This window comes from Dinoponera quadriceps, unplaced genomic scaffold (genome assembly GCF_001313825.1).
Source record: "Dinoponera quadriceps isolate SergipeBrazil2010 unplaced genomic scaffold, ASM131382v1 scaffold1421, whole genome shotgun sequence".
Taxonomy (NCBI): Eukaryota; Metazoa; Arthropoda; class Insecta; order Hymenoptera; family Formicidae; genus Dinoponera; species Dinoponera quadriceps.
Window position 1 is genome coordinate 61,621 of NW_014555502.1, and position 11,260 is coordinate 72,880.

Sequence of the window (11,260 nt, forward strand, 5' to 3'; positions counted from 1 at the left end):
GGGGGGGATTCTGCATCATATATCCGCCCGCGGCCGTAGTTGCGGCCCTGGCTGAGAGAAAGGTGTTGTGGCAGCGGTGCCCGTCCTTCGAGAAGAAGCTGGGTCCAGAACTAATCGTCAAAATATAAGGGAGCCTATCGAGCCACCTGCTCGATTCGATAGGATACCGGTTACAATGTATCAGCGCGAGAGGATATAGCCGCTATATTGCAGAAAATTACGGTGAAGCGCGGCGGCTACCAACGAGGATACGTATGGCGAGATGCTCTCGTTCGCCGCGCTTCGCGTATTATCCTTTAAGGATAGGAGAAGAGGAAGAAGAAAGAAAAAAAAGTCGACTCGACAAACTAATGCTCTTTAAATTCCTACATGCGTAGGCAGGTGCGGACACGCACGTATATATCGTAGCTCTCTTGTGCGTGTGTGTGTGCGACGAGAATGGGCGTCTTACGTGTGCGAGTGGTGCTACGAGCTACGGCTAAATCAATAAACGCGATCCAGATGCTGTAAGGACAGCATAAGAGCGGCTTCGAATGTATGCCCGCTGAAAAATAACGGTCGTTCGATTATTCAAGGAGCCGGGAATAATTGAAAATGCTCTCGCTGCTCGGGGGAAAGGATGCGGCGCACACGTACGATTTTAGGCGGAACGCCTCGAGCGCGCGCCTCCTTCCCGTCGAATCCATCGAAATGGCAAGAGTCCGCGGGCAGTCCATCCGCGGAGTTTGTTAAAACCCGACGACGTCCCCTGGCGCGAATTTGAGAGTCTCTCGATTCTCTCCCGACGCGCTGCATATTCTTAAGAAGATATATCCTCTCTCTCTCTCTCTCGCCGATGCTCATCATCCGACACGATCTATCCGCTATTTTTTCTAGTCCCATTACACGTAATGGCGCAATTTGTGTAATGTTCGAACTCGGGCGCTTCCGCCGATCCTCGGCTACGTCCGGCCACGCGAACAACACGCGATCGCCGACTCGCCTGGACCGGTTTGGGTACCTGGCGCGGAGCCTGCGAGAGCAGAACCGGTTATGCCGCGCGTATCTTCCCTACTACCTGCGTGCCATGCAAACCCCCACCTCCTCAACCTCCTCTCAATCTACTCGCTCCCTCATGCCAGGTCTTTGTGCGCGCGTACATGCTACTTTTTTGCCATGGGTAGAGAGAGAGAGAGAGAGAGAGAGAGAGAGAGAGAGAGAAAAGAGAGGAGGGATGGTGAAGAGGGAGGAAAGAAGGAGACAGAGATCGAGAGAAAAGTAGAAGTCGTAAGGAGTAGGCAACAGAAGCGGGGCAGGCGGAGCGGGTGTGTAAGCGGCACCAGGAGATGCCAGGAGGTTTGACCCTGCCAAGAATCCCGCATCTGCTCTCTCTTCTCAGCCTCGCTCTGTCCGGGGATCTAATTTGCCGTCTCCGACTGACCGTGGAACCTGTTAGCAGAACGAAATCAGCCTGCTCGCGGAGGCACGGCCCAAGTTTCACAGACGCGCAGCTCCAAGATAAACAATCTATTCGTGACGCCGATCGATTAATAAATATAGACACGCCGTGCGCGTCGACGCGTCCGCTCCGCGTCTGATCCACAGATCTCTCATCTCTTCTCCGCTATCGATAGGTTCGTCCTTTTTAGCTGAATTGCTCTTTTGCTTTTAGAGTGAAACAGGTATGTGAGGTGAGGCGACAGCTATTACTGTCTTGAATGTCTTTGCAGAATAAAAATATTCTATTAAGGCTCTCGGCTACCGCGTCGCAGTAATCTTGTTTGATGATGTCATACGGAAAGAAATTAGTATCAATTTAAGACTTATATTCTCATGTATGTTAGAATATATAATTTTATATGGAAGATAAAACTTTCATACGTGAAAAAATTCTATATAATTCCAGTAAAAATTATCGCATTCTTTTTCGTTATTCTGGAATAACTTTTACGAATTGAGAAAAAAGAAATATTGAATAGAAAAATCGGTATTTTCAAACTAATAGTTCTTGACTCGAAAATATCATTCTTTCTGTCCAATATTTTTTCCTCTTCATGGAATTCGCTTAAATTATTCTTGAATAACAAGAATATGATATTTTTCGTGGAACTATGTAAAATTTTTTCATACGTAAGCCAGGTTTATCTTCACATAAAATTATATATTCTTGCCCATATATGAAAATATCATGAATTGATACTAATTTATTTTCTGTATAGAAGCGAGAAAATGTCAAAAATTCTTGCAGAATGTTGAAACAAAATGATACATCGATAAAATAACACTTCCCTAGTAGCACAATGCATTGGTAATACATTGGTCTAACATTGGTTATATTGGCATTCATTGGGGGTACATTAAATAAATGTTGTCCAATATAAAGCTAGATAACTAAATCTCTAAAAGCAGATTTTAAGTAATATCTACTATAAATTTTTCCGACAGCTCTTCATAGCAGAAATACAATAGGATTTATTAGTAAAGCATGATAACAGATCTATTATCAGGTTTTGTTATCAAATTCTATTATATTTCTGCTAGTAAGCTATCGACAAAATTTACAGCAAACGATACAAAATCTGCTTCTCTACAGGTTTGGCTGTCTAATTGACTTTATATTGGACAACATTCATTCAACGTCCATTGAATACTAATATAACCAATATTGGACCAATGTATCGCCAATAAATTGTGCTACTAGGGTTGTGATCGATCGAGAGGCATACTTGTAAAATATTCCGTAAACTTTCCTTTTGCTTTAAAAATCAATGAACAACCGCAAAATTTATGTAACATGCAACCTTTCCTCTTAACCTGTCTTCTGTCATGATTTCGTCACGTTAATTTGACGGCTCTTTATTGCTAGCACAAAAGAAAAGTTTTTGAAATATTTTATAAATGTGCTTAATCGATCACAAGTGTCATTGACGGATATACATTTTATTTCATTCCATAAAAATTTTGAACATGCGTTTCCTCGCTTCCGACGTCATTAGTCAAGATGGCCGCGACGAGAAAACAGGAGCCTTAACGACTAGATGAAGATAAAGAAAGTTTACGTTCAAAGAAGATGTTCGAAGTGATGATCATTGATATCAACGTGCGGTCTCTGTTAGAGAAGTTGTTCTCCTATTTTCATAAATTTCGAAAATACACAGAGGAAAAAAGGTTTCTTTGGATTTAATAGATGTTTGATTTGGATTAATTTAATATAAAAATAATTTAATATCAATATCATTTTGTTTGAATGAAAATATTTCACTGGAATAAACCATGTTATTTGATAGGAAAAAAACCGTTTTATTCAGAGGAAATATTTTTTCATAAAAAAAATTATTATTATAAAAGAAATTATTTCATTACATATTAAATATTGTTTCCCACTGAAATAAAAGAAAGTTCTTTAATATTTTTTTAAAACGTAGCGTTCCTTTTCAGTGTGTGTTCTCTCAAATAATTTACTATTTATTAAACCATTGTGTAATATTTGGATGAAAATACAAAATAAATATATTATTTCACGTAAAGACATTTATTTTTTGCTGTTTTTCCTGTTTGCTGGATGAAATATTCGTTTGCTCTGTTCCGAAAGATAAATGTCTCAATTGAAGAAATTTTATCAAATCCGTAAAAATCTTTTTCTCTATGTATCCAAAGTGGTAATATAGTTATTACCTCACTCTGTATAATGTAAGATTGAAGGGAGAAAGAACGAAGTTCCAGTGCGGCACTAGTCAAGACGAAAAGAAGAGGCTCAATGTCCGCCGTCCGTCACGCGTTTTCTATTGTTTCCGATTTATTAATCTACCGGCTTAACAAGAAGCCAGCGTGCACGATTCCGCGATCTCGTCAGGCTCCGCCGATTACGCGTGTAATCTTCATTGAGTCAACAAATTGAACGTGCACCACGCATGAGAGAAGTCTGCGAGCGAGCGAGCGAGCACGAAGCCGAGCTTCGCCGTGACATACCCAATATTGCCTGAACGCCGTGGGTAACGAAAGAATAAGGACAGGAAGTCCTCCGTGTCGTGATCGCGCCGCCCGCGTTCTATTACTATTTTCGGAAGCGCTGAGTCAGCGTTTTTAATGTAACACCTACAGGGGTCGAGAGCGGGCGACGATGGATGGGGATTAGTTTGTATCCCTAATTCATTAGGACTTTGCGCATGATGCGTTTGAGAGATATTTATCTCGGTAGTTCTCTCTCTCTTTCTTTTTTCTTTTTTTTTGTTGTTTCTTTACTCGAGAGCACCTTGCGCGCGCTCGCTCGACCGGCGGGCACGATTACGCTTTTGTTTCTACGGTGTAGGTAGGTAGGTAGGTAGGTGTATTCCTCTTTCCCCGTCCACCACCTCGCACTTGCTTTCCCTCTTGCCGCCACCTCCTTCGCTCCCTCTCGCACGCCCTTGTACACTCTTTCGTTCGTCCGTTCTTTCTTTCGCGCGCGAGCGGCGAAGCTGTATCGGTGTGTTTGCGGTTTCCCGCAGCCCTGCAGCGCAGAATGCACCTGGACCGACTTCCACCGACTTCTCTCGATGGTACAATCGACGATCACCGTTTGTCGGTGCTCGGATTCCTGCGCGACGCGCGGGGGTAAAGGACCGGGGGTGGGAGGGGGGGCGAAAGAAGGACGGAAGCGGAGCTCATTTCGCGTGAGCGAAACGAGACAAAAAATTATGCGCCGAAATATTTATATCGTTGTACTCTCCGCGTCTCAGTATTCCCAACGGGAGACAGAAAGCTGCTCGCAGCCTCCTCGCGGTTTTAATTTTAACGGCGGATTCCTCCCCTCGACGGAATCGGAGCCGACGGAGATGCTTCTTGCGAAAAATATATATCCAGCCGCCGACTCTCGCTCGAGGCATCGAACAGGAGAGATGACGAAGAGACTCTCCGCGAACTAAGCGAGTCGAATTGACGAAAGAGATTGCGCTCTTTGCTCAACGCGTCGACTGTCGTAGTGACATCAGTGAACTTTCCTGGCTCTGGAACGTCACGACCACAGTAAATATCGAGTAAAACTAACGTTATATCAATGTTACAATTTCCGACTCAACAATGTAATTCTCTCTGTTATGTACACAATATGAGTTATATTGCGTTTGTATTATCGAGTGGAAAGTTACAACATGCACACACGCATACGTTAACATAATGTTATTGTTACTTGATGTTTATTGAAACTTACACTAGTTTATTGTTTCAAATATGTAAACGTTTGACTATCCGTTTGACTTTTATTGTTAAAGAGAGCTCGAGTAATAGGACCGAAGCATTTTTTTTCTTTTCAATTGACTTCCGCTTTATTTTGATTTTAAATGCGAACGATTTGTATTTCGTTTGCATTTCTTACGAATCGCTTCAAGATCAGCGTTTGGTTCTTACTTGTCTTTGTTCCCTTTCTATGTTAATTATACACGGAGAAAATATTATGGTAAAAATTACCATAACATTTTTTAACGTTCGACCATACCGGAATTATAACTGAAATTATTATGTGTGTAATCTTTAACAATGTACTTCATTGTACATATCACTAAAGATTAACAATGTACTTCATTGTACATATCACTAAAGATTACAGCACACACATAATAATTTCGTTATAATTCCGGTATGGTCGAATGTTAAAAAATGTTATGGTAATTTTTACCATAATATTTTCTCCGTGTACGTCTTGAGTCCCTTTCAAATTAGTTCTATTAGGAAACTTTGTTCCCGACGCCATTGAAAAATCATATATTTCAATACGCTAATTAATTTTATTTACTGTTCAACAAAACTCACGAAGAAGTTTATGCAAGTTAACTCGTAGTTGGCGTGTGGAATAGAGAATTTTTTTCGCGCGTAAGCTACGAAATAACTCGTATTTGGCAGCTGATTTGCCGAGTATGAGTATGAATTGTAAGTGTAACTTTCGTGTCTATCATTAGCTGACATTTCAATGTTGCAAGTTATTCACGATGCAAAATTGCGTTTAAGAGAAGAAATCGGCTCTGTTTTCCGCTACTGCCGATCGCACAACATTACCGTTGAGATCTTTCGACGCAGGACGAACGAGTTTCTCGGCAACAAGCCGCCATTACGCTGCTACTAAGCCGTCTTAGCCGGTTTTACAGGTTTGGATTGACCACAGTAAGTTCACACATTACGTTGTTTCGTTTATACGAGTGCATTTGCAGCGGCATTGAAATTTCAACTAGAGCGACGCGCATAATGACTCGTAATTCGTAAGAAAGGGAGCTCCCAGGTACATCGCTCTTCTCCGCGACGATCGCGGCTCTTTTTGTGACGCAGAGCTACGTCTTTACTTTGTAGAATCGTCTGAAATGCATGCCGATTATGATTGTATGTGTTACTAATGTTCTTCTAGTAGGATTTCAAAATTCGTTCGGTTTGTTATCTGGATATCCAGTTTTTCGGACCGAGCAGATAAATATAACGTTTCAAGTTCGAGTTGTTGGGATCGATCGAATTTTCTAAAATATTTGAGTAATAATCAAATTGGGGTCCAAGTTTTTAGAGGATTCGGCCAAAGATATGTTTGCTGCAACCGTACCGAACAGAAAATATGACGATCCTCGAAAATATGACGATTGATAAATTAATATTTTTAACAGTAATTTAATATTTTAACATCTGCCCTAAATTTATTAAAGTCAAAAGAGACTGATTCAATTTTAAAGTGACGTCTGTCAATCTTACAGGATTTCTTTTTTCTTATCGTGAAATTTTGTAATAAATATTTTATTATTCATCAGTCATGTTTATTCTATATTGTCAACAATGTTGAAAAAAAAATATCGAATGTATCCAAACGTACATATGTATGTCAATATCTTTGAAAAAGTTAACCCAACTTAATTAAATCTGAATTCGATTCTGGAATCAGAATATTTATTCATAATAATGTTTCATTATTGAAAGTTCACTCTAAAAGTGCGGAAATTCCTTAATATTTCAAACAGTGCTGTCAATTGTGACTATTTGAGTTTTCCAATAATTGAGTGTACGGCTAATTTGACGCTAAAAATTATTGATTTTCCTAAGAATAATACATAATAATGTCTGAAATTAGCTATATACTCAATGAAAATGTACTCAAGTAGTCGAAATTGATAGTATTAATTTCGAAAATTACGCATTTTCAAAAAAAAATGTCCCGTACAAATATTTTTTAATAAAGTATCTTTCACACTAAGTACCTTTCGAATTATGGAACTTGAAAATTACAATACTGTCGGCATTAGCATTAACTAAAATATATTGCGTGAAGATTGCACGTTCGGATTTACACCTCTTTTGTATATGTACGTGCATGTTAGCAGAGAGGTGTCAAAAGAAGTGTAAATCCGACCGTGCAACCTCCACGCAGTATACTTTGGACAATATTAACGCCGAAGGTATTGTTACTTCCAAGCTTCATGAAAAGTGCTTAAAATGAAAATATACTTTATTATAGCATTTTGTAAACTCTCGAAGTAAACTACATAAATATGTAATAAAAAATAAAAATGCCCGTTACAAAATTTTAGTGATTTTTATATGACCTTGACAACATTATTCAAGGTTATAATATATGCTATGTATATATGTATACATGCGTTACTTAAAACCCTTCAACTTTTGTATGGAATATTTTTTTTCGAAAATACGTAGTTCTCGAAATATTAAGAGGTTTCCATACTTTTGATAAACCACGTTGTCGACAATGTTCAAATTAAGAAAATTGGATATATCTAAACGTACATACAACATACATATAACATACATATAACATACATATATCATCACATCTAAACATACATACAACATACATATATATATTAGTCTCCTTTGGAAAGGTCAATCTGACTTAATCGGATCTAATTTCGGCCCCGAAACCAGATCTCGATTCCAGACTGTACCTGGATCCGAATAATTTCGATTATCCGGATTATTTGAATAATACGGTTTTGAATTTTCGGATCGGAATCGATTTCGGATATCCAGATAATTAGATATCGGAATATTGGAGAGTCTTAACTCTCTAGTGCATGAAGTTTCGAAGAAAGTTGCGACGGAAAAGTAGCATCGAAGTTGGAAGTTTAATTATTCTCGATTTCGACAAACACGCTCCAAGCGTGTTCCACGTGCGTGTGTGCCGTTTCACGTATAAATAATTCCATTCTCTCGATTAAAACTACAACGGCCGCACTAATGGAAAAACATTCATTGTTTGTGTAAACATGAAAAAAAAGGGAGGGGGAGGGAGGAATAAATCGTTCTCTTGACCGAAGTTATCGAAACACGAGCGCAAGCGCTGAAAAGCAGGTCGAATCTGTTCTTCGCGTGCGATGTTACGTTGATTTCCTTAAACCCGGGACGTCCTCGCTCCCGCCAGAGGCCAGTCCTACGATACGATCACACTCGTGATCGCACGCACTTCTTACGGTGGGACGCGCGCGCAAACACAAACACATCGGCCGGCAGACAGATTCACCAGTTGAGCGAGCGTCGTCGCTGAGGAGAAGCGATAGGATGCTGCGCACCTGCTTGCCTCGAGGCAAGATAGTGCTCGCTTCTTGTCTATACCCCCCTCTTTCTGATCTATTCCTCTTACCTTAGAGCAGCGGTTTCCAACCTCCTCTCTCTTAATAGGTTATTTTTATCGCTAACCGCATTGGACTTTTGTCTCTCTCCAAATCAGTCTCGCTTCGAAAAAAAGAGGGAGGGCCTCTCAGAGGAGGGAGTCTTGCTTCTTCTTTTTTCGCTTTTTCTTCTTCGTTTTCCAACGTCCGTTTTTCCTTTTCTCAAAGTAGTCGTGGCCATGAAGTTTCTTAACATGACGTCGAGTTACCGAACTATTTGATGTTGAAAATCAAAAAGTTACCGGGCAAAGATAGATCTTGATATCGAGTTTTTCGCTAAGAGGAAGACGCGTGCTCCGTACCGTCGTTCGTAACTCAAGCAGAGCCGGGAGAGGCGCGAGCGAAGAAACGTAAACACGCTAAAAGGTAAAAATTAAGAAACTCGGTCACCCCTGATACTTCTTACAGGCGAGCTTCGATTTGATTAGTCCTCCGCCCGGAGGAAATACATCCTTCTGTCCCATATTTCCTCTCTCTATTTATCTATCTAATCTTTTATTTCGTTCAATTTCGTACAATCAATGACACGTTAAAAGTACACAATAAAAAATGTTTTGTATTTATGTTAAAGTAGGTCCTTGTTAAAATTTTTATGTTAAATTTGTAACATACTCGTGTGTTAATTTAATATATTATGTTTATGCTATCTCAACATTTTGTATTGTGTCAATATTCAAAAAATATCTGTAATTGTTAAAATAATACATCTTATATATACTTCGGTGTCGATTAATGTATTAATTCTGTGTTCATTTTCGATACAATATTTGTGTTACTTTTCAACATATTTACCTCGTGTTTAATTAACATAAAAATTAAAATGGACCGTTTGGGACATGCAAAACGTGTTAAATTTAACACGAAATTTTTTACCGTGTATCTTCGCACGTGTGCGAATTATTTACTTAGCATCCTATTCATCGTCCGAGAATCTACCTGTCAATACCTAGTATTATACACATTGGTATTATATTATATTTCGAACACAAATTATTCGGAACATTACGTCTCCCAAGCAAGTCTGTCGGGTTGAATCGTGAACCGTCAGTTGGGAATCTCTGTCGTAAGGCGAACACGAACAGAACATTCATAGCAGAACATTCTCCTTCGTCGTGATCCGGTTACGCTGGACATTATGTAGCCCGGTAGCAAAAGCGATGCGTTACGAAGCTTGTTGCAGAGTTATAGGTGTACCGAAGCTCTATTACATTTAATTACAGTGAATAATTAACGTTACTTCAAACTATTACGGACACTGCATCATGGATGTGGATATTTGTGCGTGCGCATTTTTCATCTTCTCTTTTGTTACCTCGCATTTTCCTTGTTTGTTCAAAGAGTGCCGTCGAAATTTCGTTACGAATGGCTCACCCACACAATGAATCATAACAAATATGAAAGAGTCATATCCTTAACAAGAACATGGACGCGACAGCAGTTTTTCAATTGGAATCGCATGTTAATCGCACACGAGGAGTAACACATTCCGATATTTCTTTTATATACCGAAAGAAAAAAAGCGGATTGATCAACAAAATCGGCGGTCGTCTTCGTTCGAAAAAATATCGTGTCCATTGAAAAATTATCCGTTGATGCAACAATATATTACGGTAATATAGTCACTCACCAAATTGCAATCATTAAATCAATCGATAAAATTTATCCCAGCAAATGTGTAACTTGTATAATCGATTAAACGTCTGCTCGAATAAATTTTGTTTATCCAAACAAGTCTCCTTTTAATCCCACTTTTTTTTCTGAGTGTAAAGATAATTAAAGTATATTTAATGTTAACGTAGAGAAAGAGAGAGAGAGAGAGAGAGAGAGTATCTCGTCAAGCTTCTTTGAGATTTTAGAAAATTAATTCATGGACAAAATTTATCGAATAAAATAAGAAAAAATTAATTTGCTATTTGTCAACATGTCGTGCGAGATACGTGTTGCTTCTGTGACGATCGTTGATAAAAATAAATTAACTGTCATCAAGGAGATACACGTACGTATATTACGTAATGTAAATTACATCCCGCGCACTCGTATTTACATTGAAACAGCATCTCACATCTAGTCCGGAATTAAATTCGTGCGTTGTGCATCTTCACATGTATCGGGGTTAGAAGAGAGATAGAGAGATAGAGAGAGGAGAAAGAGAGAAAGAGAGAGAGAGAGATTCCCTCGCTATCTCCACCTCCTCTACCGCCACCTCCTCGCACATTATCCTTTCTACACACGTCTGTCACCCTGTACGTGTCCTAAAGTTTCGCTAGGGAAATTAGCGCGAAAATTAGCGTATCCTCACCCGCGCAAAATTGCGCCGTTCGACAAAATCTGCCTGCTTAGAATTCGCTATCGCAGGATCGTGGTACAAAGAAGGCTATAACATATACCCGGCGGTTAATGAACTTGCCTGAAGGAGTTTGGCGATCCACTCGATAGTTAAGACCTCAGAGAAACAACTATTACGTTGAAGTTTGCACATTAATTTGACCGTTGGCTCAGGCTCCCCCGAAACTTTGCCCGACTTGAGATATTCTTCAAAGTAACCGTACGAATTCCACCCGCCTGGCGGAAACTTGCTGGCGTCGCACTATTGTACAAAAGGCTTTCATTAGCGGCCCAGAGTGTGCTCTCTATGGCCTCTCTTTCTCTTT